The sequence below is a fragment of the Conger conger genome, chromosome 5, assembly GCF_963514075.1.
Source record: "Conger conger chromosome 5, fConCon1.1, whole genome shotgun sequence".
NCBI classification, from domain to species: Eukaryota; Metazoa; Chordata; class Actinopteri; order Anguilliformes; family Congridae; genus Conger; species Conger conger.
In genome coordinates, this window is record NC_083764.1 from 44,039,556 (window position 1) to 44,059,498 (window position 19,943).

General features: G+C 46.4%; 1 protein-coding gene across 1 annotated transcript in view; it reads left to right on the forward strand.

Annotated features, from left to right (window-relative positions):
- LOC133127998 (ephrin type-B receptor 1) overlaps positions 1-19,943 on the forward strand; it is a 164,171-nt gene that overhangs the window by 67,506 nt on the left and 76,722 nt on the right. The window lies entirely within an intron of this gene.

Sequence of the window (19,943 nt, forward strand, 5' to 3'; positions counted from 1 at the left end):
GGCCTGGGAAGTGGAGTTTATTAATGTCTGCGGTGCAAGGTTTTGCCAGTGCACCGGAGTCAGCAAATTGCACAGGTCGCTTCTGCCTCCTTTGTCTTATCTTTCATTTCATAGGCTAAAGCTTTTTCCACCCCTGCATATTTTACCCATTCAGCAGTGTTCTCACTATGAATAGCACAGGGTCTCTGTCGGTAATGCATTAGCGAGGTATACAGCATTCAATTAGAGTTTATTCTTCTGAATTCGAGTTCAGACGCTCCCGAGGGATTAGCGCAGACTGCTCATTGCAGCGCTTGTGCTGTTGCCTCAGACTCTATTGTGCTGAAATAGGGTTTACCAAAATACCCTGTTTGTTCAGCTTGAATGCACGCCTGTGCAGTTTGATTGTCGGGCATACAGTTCTTAGTGTGCCATGATCCCATAGAACACACAGTGTAGGGCAGGGATCAGCAATTCATGGTCCTCGTGGGCCAGGAACTGCTGGTTTTCCACCCTCTCTTTACCTGGGAATCAAGTGAAGGCAGTCCGGGCAATCGGTAGCGTTCATTACCCAGGACAAAAGAAAATGTATTAATTTCTACTCAAGGGCTTAAATGCATGATCCCTGGTGTAGGTTTTGGGTGAATTCCATTCCATACATCCCGATACGTAGATTCTCCTAGGTCCCGTTGTCCACTGTACATGCACACTCACACACATTACATTACATTACATTACATTAATGGCATTTGGCAGACGCTCTTATCCAGAGCAACATACAGTTGATTAGACTAAGCAGGAGACAATGTGGGGTTAAGGGCCTTGCTCAAGGGCCCAACAGCTGTGCGGATCTTATTGTGGCTATACTGAGATTAGAACCACCTACCTTGCGTGTCCCAGTCATGTACCTTAACCACTACACTGCAGGCCGCCCCCACGTGCACACACACATATGTACACAGTACATGCATGCTCACACACGTGTACACAGCACGTGCACACACACATATGTACGCAGTACATGCACGCTCACACACGTGTACAAAGTGCACCGTCTCTTGGGGGCAGGTCCGCGTGGAAATCCCCCCGAGAACGTGGCGGATGTAGATAAGCTCGATAGGCGGCCATCTGCTGAGATCAATGTATAGATCTTTTTTAGCCCTTCAGAGGAAGAGCGAAGCTTTTCTCGGGAGCAGTGTGGAGTGTCCTTCACTGAGGCTCAGATGACTTTGAGGGGATTTACCCACAGCACATATGTCCCTGCTGTTGATCTGCTGAAGAACAAACTACACCACCTTGTCCTCAGACTGAACCCTCTCACCATCGCTGACAATAAAGTCACTTTTATCTGCTGGGAAGTGACACATTTACGCCCTGCCACCGTTGAGGTGAGAATAAGCAAAGCTAACGCTCATTATGTCGCTAATTAGCGAGTGCTAAGATCTATGCGAGGTAATCCAGTTTGTGAGGGAGAGGAGTTTTGGGTGACAGAGTTTATAGTATGACTCACTGTCTACACATCTAACACCAGGGCTAAATAAAATTTAATAGATTAATTTAGGATTACACACTGTAAGTGTACCAACTATATTTCCTAGCCCTGAATGTGCCCATGGATATGTCTGGAGCGACTCTTGTTTGTTTCTGGTTGCTGTCGATACAACAGCTTTAGATATTAGTCTGTCTTGATGTAAATCCATAGCCTCCGGAATCTTTATTTGATGAATAAATGCGTACCAGAGCAGTGAATATTTCTGCTGAGGCCAATGGACTGGCTAATGTATTGAACCGGACCAGAAGCATGCACAACATTTTAATAGATATATAATGAAACTGCCACAGAATCACTGGGTATTTATTTGTACTTACTTGTTCATAAATAACTCCCTCTGAGGCTAGTTCCTGCTCCTGCCTTGTCTGAGAGCCTCCACCAATCTTATTAATGTCCTGTTGGTCTCCATTTCTGTCAGGGAGCCATATTTCTCTGTTAGACACATCCAACTTCCCTGCTCTCCTTATTTCTCTTGCTGTCTCTCTTCCCTATTTCTCCATCACTGCCTCCTCACCGTCTCTCTGTCTCCTGGTCTGAACTCCTATAATCCCTGTCTGTCTGCCTCCTTGTCTTCTCTTCGCATTGGTATACCCAGAGTCAGGGTGGAGATATGCACAGATATGCGCAGATATGCACTGGCTCCTGTTCACAGCTAACCAGTGAGACACAGCAGAGTAGCTGAAGGCAGATATGCGCAGACTCCTGTTCACAGGTTAACCGGTGAGTCAGCAGCAGACCACAGTGAGACACAACAGAGTAGCTGAAGGCAGATATGCGCAGATATGAGCAGACTCCTGTTCACAGGTTAACCGGTGAGTCAGCAGCAGACCACAGTGAGACACAGTAGAGTAACTGAAGGCAGATAAGCACGTTGAGGGATTGGCTCTGGCAGAAGCTGTATGAGTCATAGCAGAACCATAGCCGACCATGGGCACACGAGTGTGGAGTGGAAGCATGAATTCACGACAGAGGTTGACATTAGTACACACACGCCTGCACACGTGCATGAACACAACCGCACTCACACACACAAACACAGACAAGCTTGTGCAAGAAGTTCAATTTCATTTCAATCACCTCGCCTAGTTTTCAGACCTCCCTTATGCAACTTTCTTGTCCTGTATTTTAAACGCACCCTCGTTAAATCTAAACTAGTTATTCCGGCATATAAAATTGTCATATAATCCCCAGTGATCTTGGTGCAGTAATGGAAATATTAATAACCATGGGGACTTGGTTCATCCACAGTCCCACTGTGCAGCTGTGGGATGTTTGTCGGTAACGTTATGGTGGATCGGTCAGGTTTATCCCTCATCTCTCCTCCTGCAGGAGGGGTCATATACATTCAAAAATATTAAAATAAAATGAATATTTAAAGATGTAATTTGGAATCTGTCTTGATGTAAAACCATAGCCTCTATTTGATAATTAAATACACGCACGCACACACACACACACACACACACACCAAAAAACTTGTTAAAACTTGATTAGATAACCTCACCTAGTTTGCAGACCTCTCTCAGGCCCTAGGGTTCATGTAGAGATCTGTGAAAGCTGCTAGACCAGTGCCCACAGCAGGGAGCTCCAGACCTGGTTGGGAAAGAGCAAATGAGGATGGGGGAGGTGGCTGAACATGCCACCCTCCTCCAAACGAGTCCCAGATGGCACTGGCCACCTGGCTGGCATGAATAGACCTCCAGTGCCAACGCACGGCCAGCTGAAGAGCAGGCGGCTGCAGGCCTAACTAGGTCCCTTTCGGCCCGGTGGTGCCAAGCTCCTGGATATCCTTGTGCTCGCTTCATCTCTCTTTCTCTTACTCTCTGAATAGTCCCTCATTTCTCTCTCTCCCCCTCTGTTTCCACCTCTCCCTTTCCTCTTATTAGGGAAATATCTTGGTTTGTTTTCTTTACAAAGTTTGTGTTATGTGTTTACTGTAGCATTTTTGTACAGGGGCTGTAATGGGCCTCCATACCTTAGAAATGTATCTTAACTACTTGGGGATTAACAACCATGCATAGATTGCAGCAAACCCATATGTAAGCATATTTTATTGCTTGTATTTGTGATATTGCAGTTTTGCAGAATTTATGTGATGTAAAAAAAGTCATTTCGCGTCTTTTGCTTCTGTTCTGGCCGATTCATGTGGCGCGCCGCGGCTGTGATGTGTAGTGTACCATCAGAGTGAAGTGGTTGGCCTGAGATTTGTTTCTGCAGTGCTATAATTTGGGGCTTGTTCTGATTGACTCTCAGGGCCTGTATATGACAGTACTGCTCTAACAACCAGGCTATATTGCAACCCCTCCTCTGTGGTGAACAAGAGCACCAAGTTACCTGTATAGAACACAGATAATGGTAGGTTGAATAATATTGTCGAATATTTCTCTCTCACTCCCATTCTATCTGAAACTATCTGTGCCTCCATCTCTGGCAGCCGTGTGTGTTCATAGAGGCAAGGCTGCAGTCAGCACCAGTATCCCTAGCTGCGCAAATACGAATACGCATATGCTCGAGCGCACACACACACACACACACACACACACACACAGCAACATTCCTTTCTGAGAACTTCTCAGCATTCTTATCATGGCTTCCTATCACTCTTGGAAGCTTGACCTTTTATAGATTGTGTCAAAAGAACCCCTAAGTCTCCTCACACTGTGCCTTTCAATCGATGAACTGTCCCCAAACAGCTGCTCTTTAACTTTGTGTACCCCAGTCTGGCACAAGGGAGGCAGTACAGTATGGCACAATGCATTTTTAACAAAAGGCAAAGTACCGTACCTATAAAAATGATACCTTATCATACAGCAGAGCACGCTCAGTTTTCAAACTTCAGGTACTCCCTGTTCGTACATACAAGCAAGAAAACGTAACTTTTCAGAGCTATTCCACAATATTATTTTAAGCATTTATTAAAATCGCACTCACATCTCATTATACAGTTTCTTGTATAAAATATGTGTGATTTACAAAGACGTACAATATGGTATTGTTGGTCTCAAGAGAATTAACACATTCATATCCCAGAGCAATAAATCAGGGTTGCCTGCAGGGAGCTCTTCTTTTCCAGGCCCTTTCCCCATAGTTATACCAACCGAGGTTGGATTGGATTAAATCATTTCTGCACTATTTTGCCCATAAAATATTCCTCACCTCACCCTGATCCAACCCACTAATGCAAATAAGTTTAATATTGGGTGAGGGATTTGGGATGCCCGCATACTGAAATAGGCTGTGTATAGCTACAGAACCTGCACATACATTAAGTCATCCTTTATAACAAAATACTCAACAAAAACCATTATAACATTAGCCTTAGCAGAACAAATTACCTTTCTGTGTTTGAGTAATACCATTCTGCTCCACACAACCAGTGATAATGCCTACACTCAAGGATGGTAGCATAAGATCATAAATACCTGTTAATTAGGTGCTCGGTTATTGTATAGAAGGATATAACACCAAACAACCACTAGGTTAAAGTAATGAGCAAATGATGACCGCTTTAATAAATATATTTATGTATTGTTCAAAATCCATAAAATCCATACAAGCAGAGTAGTTAACTGTCACATTTGAATATGCTGAAGACCATCATGGAACAGCTTAATAATTGTCCAACAGTCTTTATGGGAAATATTTTTTTATTATGTTTTTTTAGTATATGTGGCAAAGGTTTCACCTCAACCTCTGTACATTTAGTCAAACGGCACATTTGTCAGAGCTCATTATTAGACAAAAGGCCAGTCAAATCTTTGATTCATTGAGACATTGTTAAGAATGGCCAGGATATTTGTTCTCCCAGCTTCCTTCCTGGTTATTGAGAGGTATTGTTTCTTTTTTTTTCCTTTTTTAAACCGACGCTTGTCTTGTCCTCGTCCAGACATTTGTCTTTCCCAGGAATCAGACAGAAGTTGTTGTTTTGACTTCGCGTCTCTGTCAGGTTCATTTTCAAAGGAAGGATTGACAGCCATTTTAGTCATCCAAACACAGCGAGGATCCACCGCAGTCAGGCTGTTTGGACCCCCTGAGAAGATGATGTAATTGGCTGCCCGTCGACTGAATCGTATTCTATCAAATGTTATTTTAAGATCTACATCCTGCTGGTAAGGTGACTTCTCGTTGAGATATACCGAGCACATGATTTAAGAGTCGGGGGTTGTGTTTGTGCCACTGTGTTTGTTTGTTTTTCGAGTGTTTTCGCTGTCAACAGCTAACTAAAATAAGCTACAACCACAGCGGGACACCAGCCAAGAAGCCAGACAACTGAGCTGGCCCCTCAGTGGAAGGAGTAAAGGGGGAGGAGGGGTTGACTCTATTTAAACTGGGCCTACTTTTCCCCCCTTTTTGTCCACACTTCCCTCTGCTACACCACTGCTGAAAATAACAGCTCAAGCTAGGTTTTTATACAGCTGGTAGCTGGTTGACCAGTTCAGACCAGCTCAATACATTCCTGCTCAGGTGGTGTAGAGTTCACAGGAAAATTATTTCCACATATTTTGATTTCCCTGTGTACGTAAACGAACGCAGCACAACAGCGCAATGGAAGCGAGGCAGTCATCATGGATCTCAGCCTCAGAGCAGAGCAAGCCAATGGGACAAAAACACACATTAGTGTTATGTCTTATCTCTCCTTCCATTATATAGCCACTCTGTTAGTCCCCAAGAGGACTGCAAATTCAATTCAGTTTCCTTTGCCTAGGGCTTTAAGTTTAAAAGTTTTCAGCTTAATTCTGTTTTATATCATCTGCTTTTATTAGCCTTTACAAGAATTAAACAAGGACCTACGACCTCAAAATGTCTGCGGAGCAAGGCCAGTTTTTAAACCACTCAATTCTGTTGTAGCCTTTGTGATTCGATGCATCCTGTTTAGCACAGTGAATTGCACTGACTGAGGTCTGTCCATGAGGAATAACAGAGCTTGTAATAACCAGAACCGGCTGAAATGGTGGGAAGTGTGTGTGCATGTATGTGTGTGAGTGCATGCATACATTAATTTATGTATTTCTGTGTGTCTGTATTTGTGCCTGTCTGTCTGTCTGTGTGTGTGAATGAGTGAGTGAGTTAGTGTCTCTCTGTGAGTATGCACATATGTGTGTATGTGTTGTGTTTCTGTCTGTCTGAATGTGTATGTTTGTGTGTGTATGTGTATGTGTATGTCTGTCATTATGCAAGTGTGTGTCTATCTGTCAGTCTGTGTGTATGTGTATGTGACAGAGTGCTTCTTAAGCAGTGGACTTTTGGTGGACCAGGTGAGGCACTGCTCTTCAGCGTCTCTGTCGTATGCCGTGACACTCCTCCCTCACACACCCAACCCCCACATCCCAACACACGCACCGCCATCCCCAGTGAATGAAAACATATCGACCCACACGACCAAACAGCCTCCACAGCCAATATCCACCCCTGTCACTCAGGCTTCACCCTGTGACAGACGCTGGAGCAGGCAAGGGGGAAAAGAGGGGTTTGACGAGAATATGAGAGGCTTCGAGCGAGCGCCTGTTTGTGTGCTCATATGAGGGGGGGAGGGGGGCAGAATGCGTCTGACTCAATGGAGCTTCACATCTGACGTACGCCCCATGCCAAGCTTGCGTCTGTCAGATATTTAATAAGAATTTTGCAGATCAGACCGGCTTTCATAATATATAATTAATCAGGGGAATACGGTGTCACTTTCGATGGCCGCGGGTCCTCTGATCGGCTGATCGGCGTGGCAAGCGATCCCCTTCCTCTCAACGCAATCCGTTTGCCCTCCCTATGCTGTCGGCATACCATGTGTCCGTGTGTGTGAGTGTGTGAGTGTGTGAGTGTGTGAGTGTGTGAGTGTGTGAGTGTGTGAGTGTGTGTGTGAGTGTGTGAGTGTGTGTGTGTGTGTGTGAGTGTGTGAGTGTGTGAGTGTGTGAGTGTGTGAGTGTGTGTGTGTGTGTGTGTGTGTGAGTGTGTGAGTGTGTGTGTGTGAGTGTGAGTGTGAGTGTGTGTGTGTGAGTGTGTGTGTGTGTGTGTGAGTGTGTGAGTGTGTGTGTGTGTGTGTGTGTGAGTGTGAGTGAGTGTGTGTGTGTGTGTGAGTGTGAGTGTGTGTAAATCCAGTTAGTCGCCGAAGGCTGCAGTCTGTATTTTAAACTCGTGACAGTTGGACATTCGCGGTCTGGATGTTTGGTGGAGGTGGAGTCTCTGTGGATAAATGCTCGCGTGGACGCATAAATGTACGGTCGACATGCACCTCATTATCGGCAGATTTTTCTGACGGAGGAGATTTGTGGCTTTGGGTGTTTTATTAAACAGTATTTTCTCCCGTACAAGCAATCTTTTACGTGCTTTATTACCTCCATTGTAAATCTATCCGGTCGGTTTCAAACTTTTTTTAACTGCTGCCACATGGAACTCCAGCTTCCTCCTGAGGTGGTCCGGAGGAGGGTGTGCGGTCCGGAATTGGTCCGGAATTGGTCCGGAATTGGTCCGGACTCGGTCTCCGAATGTGGAGGTTGGGTCACGGCCTCGGTCTTCATTATTCCATGAGGTAGTGTTGGCGTAGCTGAACCAGAACACCAGTATATTATAAACTTATCCAGATGGATAATTCAGGTTGAGTGCCATCCTCGGGTGGTGCATGGACACCACCCCCACGGGAACCAGCGCCGCCTATTCCGAGTTGCAAAATAATATCTTCTTCCTCAAAGCCTGCTTCAGCCTGCTGTGACACCTTCGTAGGGTGGGTAGGCCTTGACTCAGGGGATTGAAGAGTGTCTTATAACTTACACCAACTGAAAAGGACGGAATCTACCCGCAGGTCATTATTTCTCAAAGAACTATAGAGCTGGTGCTGGCCACACTGTGGAAATTAATCTCTTATGTGAAGTTCCCGGATAATGGCTCTGCTTTCTCTTCCTTCTACAGTTGTTTTTTACTTTCTCTAATCTCGTAGAGAAGGTGCTGGCAATGTGTGTGTGTGTGTGTGTGTGCGGGGGGGTTGGTGGTAGCTGAATTGGAAAGCACAGGAGGCATACCTCAAATGAAAGCGGAAAAACAGAATTCCCTTCACTGAATTTTCTAATGACTTGAAAATATATGAACTGCATTGTCTTGCTTTATGAGGCTCTTTGGAGCATTTTATATGCGTTTTTATTCCTTTGTAATTGGGTAACGGCTTATTTCGAAAGCCTTATTGCTGTGCCTGTAGCTTTTGTGCTACGCCCCATTTCTATGCTAAGCACATGAAACGCGGTCGACGGCAGTCGAGCGGGATTGGGAGAGAATACCGAGAGAGCGGGAGAGAGGTCGGCCCTTCAGTGCAGAGCAGACTGAGCCTTCAGACCAGGTTAGGCAGTGTGTCAGCTGAAGGCTGCCCTTTGACCTTGGCGCCGCTCGGCTCTCTCACTCTGATTGGCTCCCCCCCCCCCCCCCCAACTAAATCATGTTTGCCTCTGAAAAACGAACCCCCCGCTCCGCCGACCTGTTTATTCCTCGACGTGACACTGAAACCGGGTCGTTCCGAACAGGAGACACGCAGGCATTAATATTGCAGATATTCACATGACTTTATTTGCCGTTCGGCGGGCTGTCTGGGAGGAGGGGTTGGTTTCGGCGGCCGGTTGATTGAGCACAGTACCCCGGGCTGGAGTGTCGATTCATCACCGGCACGTTATTTTTGCATAATGCGCCCGTCATTAGACAGCGGGACTCAGCAGGGGAAGGGCCCGCAGGCATACTCTCGGCAGGGCGGGGTGCTGGGGCCCCTGGAGGTTAGGGGAGTGGGGGGGGGGGGGGGGGGTGAGGCAGCAGTCATCAAGCAGCAAGTAGGTCACCTGATTGCAGCAGTAGAGTAGCCTTGGCCTCTTGATTCTGGCACATTCAATGCTTTGTGCTTTAAACCAAATTACTTTATACAGAGCTCTTCAATGGCCATGCATAACTGCAAAATTGTAGATTGTATATAACTCAATTCACTTCATTCAATTTTATATACTGTGTAGTGCTTTTTAACAAAGACTGTCACAAAGATGCTTTACAGAGTGTCAGGAGGACAAGGCCTGAGCCCCCAAATCCACATTAGGGAGAGAAACCCTCAGACAAAACCCTCACACCCTCAGATTGACTCATACAGAGAGTTTTTTCATTCTAGTACAAGACATATGGCCCCTATTCGTCTCATATCAATTATCATGCGTAGGAGAAATACCATGGCATTTTGTCTGCTGCCAAAGTTCCCAATCTCTCCACAGAAAAAAAAAAGAAGAAGATTTCTCTCCATGGTCGCTTGTTTTGTTGAAGACAAATGTTTCCTGTTGTTGGTTGTCCAAGGGAAACCTTTTTACATTTTATTTTCTTCGATTTTCATAGTCTGATATGATAAAACAAATTTAAGTCTCTTGTGGGCTAAAGAAAAATACATTAATGGCAAATAAATGGTAAAGTTTGGATAGTATATAGAGCTGAAAAACTCATTAAAGTTGTTGGCCGGGATACAAAATTGCCAAGCAGAATATCATTTGTGTCCATTCAGAAGGCTTCCAGCCCAGTCTAAAACTCAGACTTTGAAGATGAATTTCAATACCTGATTGAAGGCTCCCATGATGCCTTCATTATCATAGGCCCAATTCACTTAAGCTGACCAATCAAACGTCCCCAGTCTATCTGGCATGCATTGTTGGGGCTCCACTGGTATAGACGGCTCTCAGTATGCGATGTGATTCTACGTTTTGAAAAGATGAAGAAAAGGTGCCTGGGCTGTATTAGAAAGGTTCCTCTTCCTCATTATGTCCCGCTCACGGACACCGGAGCCCCACGGAGCTCTGGACTCTCGGCGCTTGGTTACCTAGCCAACCGCGGGCGAGGCGACCGTCGACGACTCGGTCCGCTCGCCGTCGAGAATTGAAACCTGGGCCAGCCGGGCCCTTTGTTCATCTCCGTCTCATTCAGACGAGCCCATTCATTTCCCCACTGTTTATTTTGTGTCTACACGCACACAGATGCACATTCTCTCTCTCTATCGCGCTCACACACGTATGGCTTTTAACAGAAGCTAACTGTCAGCCGGGCCACCTTGAAGCCCAATTATAGAACCTGTAACTCTTGTTCAAATCCTCATTACAGCCTAGATTAAAAGGCTGCGGAGGCAAAACAGACACAACGGAAGGGGTAGACTGGGAAGAAAGAGTGCCGGTTTCCAGGGACTTGAATAGGCTGAGCGTGTGAGGTGCGGGAGCCTGACACAGCGACCCCCCCCCCCCCCCCCTCCCAGCTGACCCCAAATTCAGGGACGCTCCACTTTTTTAATGAGGTGCCAGGAGTCTCTAATGAGGCGTGTATAGCACTCCCTCATTTCACCACCGCCACAAAGAGAGTCACAAACCCTCTCTCCCTCTCATTCTTTATCTCTTTCTCTCTGGATTTCTCTCACTTGCTCTCTTGCTGTCTCTCTCTCTCTTCCATCCTGTTCCTCTGTGCTAGAACATTCCTCCGCCTGACGGACCAACGAGACTGAATGGGGCCCATTGCTTCGGCCTAAAACCCCCATACCACCACCACTGAGTCCCCATCATTCACCCTACTCCTCCCCTGCCCCCTTGCCCGCTCCGTGGTATCTCCCCCAAGTATTTGCCTCTAATTAGCCGGCCGTGCCATTGTGCGTTGAGGGGGACAATGAGCAGAACGGGCCAGGAGAAAGGGGACAGGGGGGAACAAAGCCCTCAATGGCTTCAGCAGATGGCTGAGGCTCCTGCAATTTGCCCCGCTGTCACCACTGTTGGCACAACACAAAGGGAAGGCCAGTCCGGGGACGGCCGGGGGGAGAACTGCAGTCCTGCCAGGGCGAGAGGACCGCCCGTCAGCCCCTGGGAAAGGAGCAGGTTCTCTAGCGCCCCCAGTGGCAGACTGCATATTGTCAGCTCTTTGCAGTTCAAAGTTATCACGACTTTTTCTAATGTGATGATGAACATCACTGTAATGTTGTCGATGCTTTATTTTCATACCACCTCAAAAACACAACGTGTTTCGCACTTTTTCTTAAGCCGTGTTTACGACCAAAAAAAATAACGGGAACACTTTCCACAAGCCAAAAAAAGTACAAAAATAAAATTAAAGTCAGTTGGCTAGCAGGCAAAACAGTTTCACCATGGAGAAAAAAGACACGATGTCAATCAAATTCTCATTTGAGCTTGTTTGTGTCATCCTCGGTGCCTTTCAGTGGAGGACATTCTCCGTACGTCTGCTGTCATGCAGGGAGATGCCGCCTACACTGGATGTAATTTCTGATAAAAGAGATTACAGTCCCACGTCCCTAACAGGCATCTGCCAAATCCTGTCAAGTGCCTTTGCAGTTGGGCAGAGCTAATAAAAGAAATATCCTGTTCTTTTACATTTAGATTATCGGCAGAGATTCAGCTAAATTCTCTTGATATTTTTGCGAAAAAAATAAACCCAAAGAGATCTCGGCAGTGTTAGTGTGTTTGCACATCTGGTTCCAAATATTAAACAGGAAGTGGCTTGCTTCAGTGTGCATATTTTTTTGTCAACAACCACTCTTGGTTTTCCTATCAGTTTTTTGCCATCAAAAACCTCACGTATATACCGCCTGGGCAGTGCTGCACTGAAAACATATATGCTTAGCTCTTCCGCCGATTCATAACAGTTCCAAATCATAGCAACCAGGCAGTTCATTTATGTAAGCACATTTTAACTGCTCTCCGAGTACTGTTCATATTTATCTGGTTTCACTGTGACTAATATGGAACTCATTTGCGGTTTGAGTATAAAAGAAATATTACAAAACCCTAACCATGGCTTCCTGCCCTTAACCTAAACCCAACCCTAATCCCTATGTAATTGCTCAAATCATGTAGTAATGTGTACTTATTTAGTACACGCTCATTATTTTACCGTGCGTTGCATTATATGCTTGGCAGATGACCTCCAAAGCAATTTATATACTACAGTAGGTTTTGTTTTTACTGTTCATCTATTTTTTCAGCTGAATTTCTTTTTAAGCAATTTTGGTTTAGCTCATTGGTCAGGGTTACGATAGTGACATCACGTCTGCTGAAAGAACCCACAATCCTCTGATGGCAAGCTTTGGGCTTTATTTCCTGCACCGCACGGGCACTGGTGTATGAATGATGGGAACGGTCTGATCTGCGCGCCATATGAACTGACCCATAATGCGGCTGGCACATTGTTTCATAAGCACATACAGGAAGGAAGTCCATCTCCATGTGGGTTTTAGCGGATTTAAAGCGCGGTTCTTACGGAGGGTAGAACAGACCCTTCGCCCTGGCGGACCACCTGACCGGCCTTCCTCTGCAGGCCGCGGGGGTCTCTGTGACGGGCAACGAGACCGGCACTGCGCCATGATCGCCGCAGATTATCGGTGCCCCCGCTGAGGGGGGCGGCCCGCAGACATGGCCTGCTTGAAAAGACGCTACTTCAGTATTCAAACACCATGGCTAGGACCAGGGGGCAGCCAGGGAGAGAGGGAGAGAGGGAGGGAGAGAAAGAGAGGGGAAAAAGAGCGTAATCCTCTTTTTGTATGTTTCTCTCATTCTCACACCCTCCCCCCATTTCTCTCTCTCTCACTCCCCCCTCTCTATCTCTCTGTCTTGCCCCCCTCTCTCTCACTCTCTGTCTTTCTCACTCCCCTCTCTCCCCTTCTCTCTCTTTCTCTCTCCCTCTCTCTCCCTCTCTCCCTCTCTCTCTCTCCTCTCTCCCTCTCTCCCTCTCTCTCTCCCTCCCTCTCCCTCTCCCCTCTATCTCCCTCTCTCCCTCACTCTCTCTCTCTCTCTCTCTCTCTCTCCCTCTCCCCTCTCCCTCTCTCTCTCCCCCCCGTGACTCATTTTGTTGGGGCGCTTGCTTGTTTGTCGGCCTCACAAAGGCGGAGAGACTGTTTCTTTCAGCGGAGGAATAAATCCTGGCGTCCTTCAAGCCGAGCCACTTTCTCATGGGCCCTTTGTGGGCCTGTCCGTGTAGCAGGGCGACTTCATGAGCACATCACAAGGGCTCCAGTGGCGAGGCCCCAACACTTTTTATCTAACCCCCAAAGTTTTGGCAGTTCCTAAATAACTTTCCGTGGCCCTTTCAGCTTAGCAACTTCTCTTTAACGCGCCAGTGTAACCCGACGGGTCCGCTGTGAACACAGGCCTTTGAAAGTCTTTCTCTGTCTATATTTACAAAGGCCACGTCTATTTCCTCTTTAATGTTGTCCTCTTTTGAAAGAAGACACTCTAGTGCTTTGTAAACGTGAGGATGCACTCTGCATGCATATGAAGCTGACTAGTTTTGACAGAATTGGTTAAGTTCTTAAATTTAGTTTTATTTTGTTAGTACTCAATAAACATATATTTTGTATAAGTTTACATTCAAAAATATGTTTGTAAAATAAGTCTGGATGGTAACTCTTAAATAATTTACATCATAACATCAGTATAGCAATATTACATTACAGAAATGAATAATGAAACATAGATAACGGGATTTTAACATGCAATATATTTATATTTGAGTATTTAGTCGACACAACATAGATTTCTTTTTTACATGCAATCTATTTGCACAACTGGATATTTAACGAATGGGATTCGGGTTTAGTGCCTTGCTCTAGAGTGGAATGGTAGAATCCCAACTGGGAATCACTTCCTGAACATCTGTGTTGTCACAACCTGCAAAAATATTCCAATTTAATGGTTGCGAGGTAACAGGTTGTTGTATAACTCTCGATTTAAACTACATGAAATGGTAACATCCTTCAGGAGGTTTTATAACCTTCAAGATGTGTTTTATAACTTTTATTTATATTTTAGAAATTATTGAAACCACAAAACGCTAAGCATTCCTTCAGATTTAGCGTGCGGCTTAGTCCCAGCCCATGTGCTCCCCACGCGGTGACCCCTGGCACTCTGGCAGCAGACACGGCGACCTCTGACCCCAGGTCACCAGTGAGTCAATGGCAGCACTGGCGAGCAGGGCCTGCAGTCAAATGGGCCGCGTGATTGTCCTAAACAGTCACACCAATGGACGAGCCCCCTCCCAGCGAACACTTTTGTGGTGAGAAGTGATAAAAAATTGGTGAAATGCAGTCTAATCTCTTGGTGAAAACCCGGCTATATTTGGTCGAAAAGTGAACGTTGTCTCAGCAACTAGGACATAACCAGGCTATATCTGGGTAAACCCTGAACTACAGTATCCTCCAGAGACCCCGTGTCCCGGGGACATTTAAATGTTGGCTTCACTGAGCTCTATACAGTATTTCCCTTAACATAAGGGACATTCAATTCAAATTAAATAAAATATATGTTTTTGTCATTCAAAAACGTCAAAAAAAGTAAAGTACTTAAACTTTTATTTCTTCAGGGTCTCTTCAGGAGGTTAAATTGGGGTTAACCCAGCCAATTGATATCAAAATGTCTCTCAACCTAGATTTCCGCCCCTCTGGACATCGAGACTGTGGCTTTTGCTCACTGGGCTTGGTTGCATCTTCAGTGCCCTCGCGTTCTGAGCTGCCCTGGTTCCACACAGGGAGGCAGGCGATGCCAACGGGCCAGGAGGCAAAGCTTCTCTTCGGCTGGCCTGAGCCTGGAGCCTGCCGTGCCTGGAGCTACTGGGTCTTCACCCCAGTGACTGGCTCCGGAGGACTGAGAGACATTATTTCACACTACATTCCGGCTGGCAGATATGACTTAAGCCAGACGGTTAAAGCAATGTCTCAGATTTGAACCGCACTCCTTCTGATTTGCCTGCCCGGGGTCCGATCCTCCGTGGACTATTGACTTACTGTATTGAAAACAACGGAGGACTTGTTTTTGCAAACCGCATTCGTGTCAGTTGGTCAGCGATAGGCTGGCGATGCGGTAGAAGGCTAGAGACAAAAATGTAAAGAGAAGAATGGGCACTGGTGAAAGAAGTTGACCTCTGTTTGAGCTGACACTGTGGAAAGGCCCGGTGGATTCGGCAGTGCTATGGAGCCCTGCTGGCCAGGCCAAATCTTTTGTTTCTGGCAAGTCGCCGCATCCCGTAGAGTGAGCCGGGCTCTGTGTGTGTCGGGCCTGACAGGCACCCTGGGCTTTTGTTTGTGTGTGTGTGTGTATTTGTGTGGGTGTGTGTGCCCATGTGTGCATGTGTGAGTCTGGGGTTATGTATGAGTGCGCATGTTAGCTTACATGAAAGCACGTACGTGTGTCAATCCTTTGAATTTGTTCATGTGTGCGTGCAGCTGTACGTATGTGGTCAAATGTGTGCCCATGTGGGAGTGTGTGTGTGTTATTTTGTGTGATTCTGATTTAATATAGTTGTCCTTGACATGGTGAAGAGTAGGTTTTGTGGGGAAAAAAGTCCTTTCAGAAAAGCGGTTTGGTACAATGACGCTGTGGGATATGTTCCGCACATGATGAGGGGATTTGGAGAAATAATGAGGATCCTCAGCACTTCAGCTCGAAGGGTTTCATATGGAGTCTAAATCCTCATTTACAGAGAATGGACACATCCTGTCTCTAATGCTAGCGGAGCTTAGTCCATTTTGACTCCGGTAATGTGAGCAGAACAAAATATCTCTTACCGTAGCCTCAAATGTTAAAACCAATCTGTCCAACAACTTTGCTATTGCGCCATCGAAGCCATTTTATAACAATGAAGTTGGGAGCATGTGCGGTCGCGGAGGGAGTTCTAGCCAAAGCCAGACTCCAAAATGGCCGTGATACAGTCAAGTATAAGTGTGGATAATACCAATAACCGCCCCCCCCCCCCCCCCCAGACCCCAATTCTTAGTGGCCCCTTCCTTCTCTCTCTCTCCCTCCCCGATAACAATGCTGGCATTAGCAGTGCCTCTCAGCCAATCCTCTGAAAACATCACACCCACTCTCTCCCCTCTGAGCGCTAAGCGTGTGCTGAGAGGGATAAAACCGGGAGACGAGAGTATCTGAAGAAAGACAGAATGTGTGAAAGGCCTCTGTCCACCGGGTGCCTGTTCCTCCGGTCGCCGAAGGCTATTTCCCCTCCGACGTTTCCTCCGTAATTGCTGCGAGAGAGGCTGCCATCTTTCTCAGTTCAGTTCGGCTCACGCGGGGTACGGCTTATTAGCCCGACTGCATGCTACAAGTGCCGCGAAAGCAAATCGGGTGTTAAAAAACACGCGTCTAGACGTCTCTCTGTATCGCTGTTTCTTCTTGTCCTTTCCCTCTCTTTTGCTCTCATTATTTTGCCCGCGTTAGGCGATGCCGGCGGGCGAGGGGGATTCCAGAAGTGTGGAAAATAGCATTTTGCATCTGCCCCCGTCGTCCCCACAAGGTGCAGCCGCGGGCCGATCGCCATTCGGTAGAAGAGCGTTGCCATGGGGGCCGAGGCCAGGGGCCAGGGGCCTCTGAACGAGTGCCCAGAATTTTTAACGAACACAAAAGGCGAACTGGCTGCCAGCCCCACGCATAGACTGGCACCACACTTCTGATTCCTCTCCATTCCCTCCTTTAACCTTCATATTATCTGTGGGGTCTATTGAGTGTTTGTCCAGTTATCCTTTTTTAGAAATCTTTGTATTAACTGTATTATTTTTCTAATTTGGTGGGTTTAAACAGTAAACATAAAATAAACATAATGCTATGTTTTCAAAAGGTGTAAAACTTTCACCTTAGACTCTAAAATGAGATCATCTCATGTCTTTCTTCATATTTATGGATAAAAGCCTAGTCATTTCGGAGACAATAAGAAGGTGACACACAAAGTGTCAATGTTTTTCTATAGCAGTAATTTTGCATCAGTTCAATTAGATTTGACCCCAAACCTAAAAGCGTCATAAAAGTCATAAAATCTTAACCAGTTATGGGGGTTAAGATGTCACTGTGCTGTTGTGCTGGTCTACACAGCTAAATGACTGTTAAATCAGCTCTTAATTGTCTACTTTTTGCTCAGATGTAGTGCTGTTTGTCTCTTGGTTCGCTGTGAACTCCGTTGGAGTGCCTGAGCGATGCGCTCGCCCCGGTGTGAAATGGTCTTAGTGCAACTGTGTGCACAATAACAGAGCGCATGGCACAGAAAGAGGGCCGTGTTCGATGGGGTTCAAAGCCCTGTGACCTGCCCGCCTACGGTCTGCTAACTGGCGGCTTATAAAGGATCAGCTGCTTGTTGCCGAGACCACCGGATTTTTCGACCATCGCCACCCCGCGCCGTCCGTCTGCGCTCATCCCCGAGACTCATCCCATCATGCACCAGTACCGCGCGGCGGCCGTCACCCGCCGCTTTAATCCCGCGCGCTAATCCGGCCGTGATGTGACTGAATTGTTTAATTTCTTTAATGTAGTTTTATATTGTTAGTACTCGCGTATGTTTTTCAATAAATACATATATTTTGTATAAGTTCACATTCAGAAATATGTTTGTAAACATCGTCGGGCGAGCCGCAGCCGGACAACGAGACGCGTCTTCTCCTTTTCCTTCGCCACGCCCCGGCAGAGCCCGCTGCGGTTACCCGCGGTTACAAATCCAAAGGCCAAATGAGATTACTGGTCGAGCCCTGTCACTGGAGAGCGCTCGGTGATTCGGGGCCGTGTCAGAGCGTGGCTACGGCGGGCCTTAATGTGATTAGGAGTGATATTTCCCTGACCCCGCAGTGGCAATGGGCTGTAAGTGCCACGCAATGTCCCATAACACCTTAATCTAGTGTGAAAGCAATTGCTTTACCGATCGATAGGTACCATGGCAAGGAACCAGCGTTATTATTTCTGCCCAACGTCCCCCCCCTCCCACACACACCCCGCTCAAGGTGGAATCAATTTATGGTTATTGATTTTTTTCGCGGCTGAAATACAAAGAGCGAGGCGGAGTGCGTTTGTATTTTTGGAATATGATTTATTTTGGAAGGGGCCCAGGAAACGGAATAGCGCTTGCAGCCTCGGAGACAGAGAGCCGGCCCGCAGCTTATTCCCCCGCCTGCCTCCATAAGTCTGCCCGGGGCGCGGCTGCCTGGCACTCTTCTGGGCGCAGGTATATTTGTCAAAACCCGGACCTGCATTTGTATGTGCATCAGCCGCGCATGCACGTCTTAAGATAGGAATAAATCTGAAATCGTGAAGTGCCGCGCAAACTGCTCGTATATCTGAGTTCTGGGTGTTTGCCTGCATATGTCGCTGGGAGATGTTTTGGGGGGAACTGGATTTTGTGCGTTTCTGATTCATTAGGGCACAGCCCTCCTGCTGTGTATGCCTTTGGCAGCTACTGCAGAGACCCACAGGATGAATACATTAAAGATACCGTTCCGTCATCAGTTCCAAATGCAGATCATGCTGTGCGAGTCTTTCTGTCTGTGTGTGTGTGTGTGTGTCTGTTTCTGTGTGTGTATGTGTTTCTGTGTGTGTCTCTGTGTTTCTTTGTGAATGTTTCCTAGGGTGTGTATGTCCGTGTTTGAGTGTTTCTGTGTGTTTCTGTGTTTGTGGTTTTCTGTGAGTGTGTGTGTGTGTGTCTGTCTGTTTCTGTGTGTGTATGTGTTTCTGTGTGTGTGTGTGTGTGTGTGTGTGTGGGTTTCTGTGCGTGTGTATGTTTGTGTGTGTCTGTTTCTGTGTTTCTCAGGGTGTGTATGTGCGTGTATGAGTGTTTCTGTGCGTGTGTGTGTGATTCTGTGGGTGTGTGTATCTGTGTGTTTCTGTGTGTGTGCACATGTACATGCATGCAGTGAGTGTGTGTGTGTGTGCCTGTGCGCGTGCCTGTGCTTGCGTGTGGTGGTGCTGCTTTCAGGCTAACTGCTAAGGTACCTAATTTTGAGCAATGTTTACAGGTACAATAGGTAATTTCAGACTTCTAATGGTCAAGAGAGGAATAGCAGCAACAAACTCCTTCAAACCACAACACTGATTAATCCCACCTCCTTTTCTGTAAACGCGCTGATGTTGAAACGCCATTGGCTGTGGCAATTAGAACCAATTTTCCACTAATGAGCTTGAATTATCGTACAGTTATACAATGTTTTGGTGCAGCGTCGGGCCATCGACTGTATATTTTGAAACCCGAATTTAAGGACTATAAGCACAGGCAGAGGGTGAGTCAACATGTCAGTGAGCCTTTTTCAATGATAGGAAGGGATTTACAATGGTCTTGTAACAATGTTTTAACACAAAAATCTTACCTATTGTGCCTTTAAGCAAGCACACAGTGGTCAGTATTTGATGAAAAACTGCTTGGCTGGACTGATTCAGTTACTCAGAATGTAAGTTTATCTATGAAGTGAGCCTTATGTTCACAGGGCTCAGCGTTGTGCTGATGGTGATTTGTCTTGGCTCATCAGGTCTGGAGTCCAGGAAACAGACACCAACGCTGCCTGAAATATACTAGACTCCTGGGCTTTTCCACACAATCTCCCACAATCTCTGCCATTTCAATTAAATGAATAAAATTATGACCACGGGAATAATAAAAAAGAATAATAAAAAAACACTTTGAATGC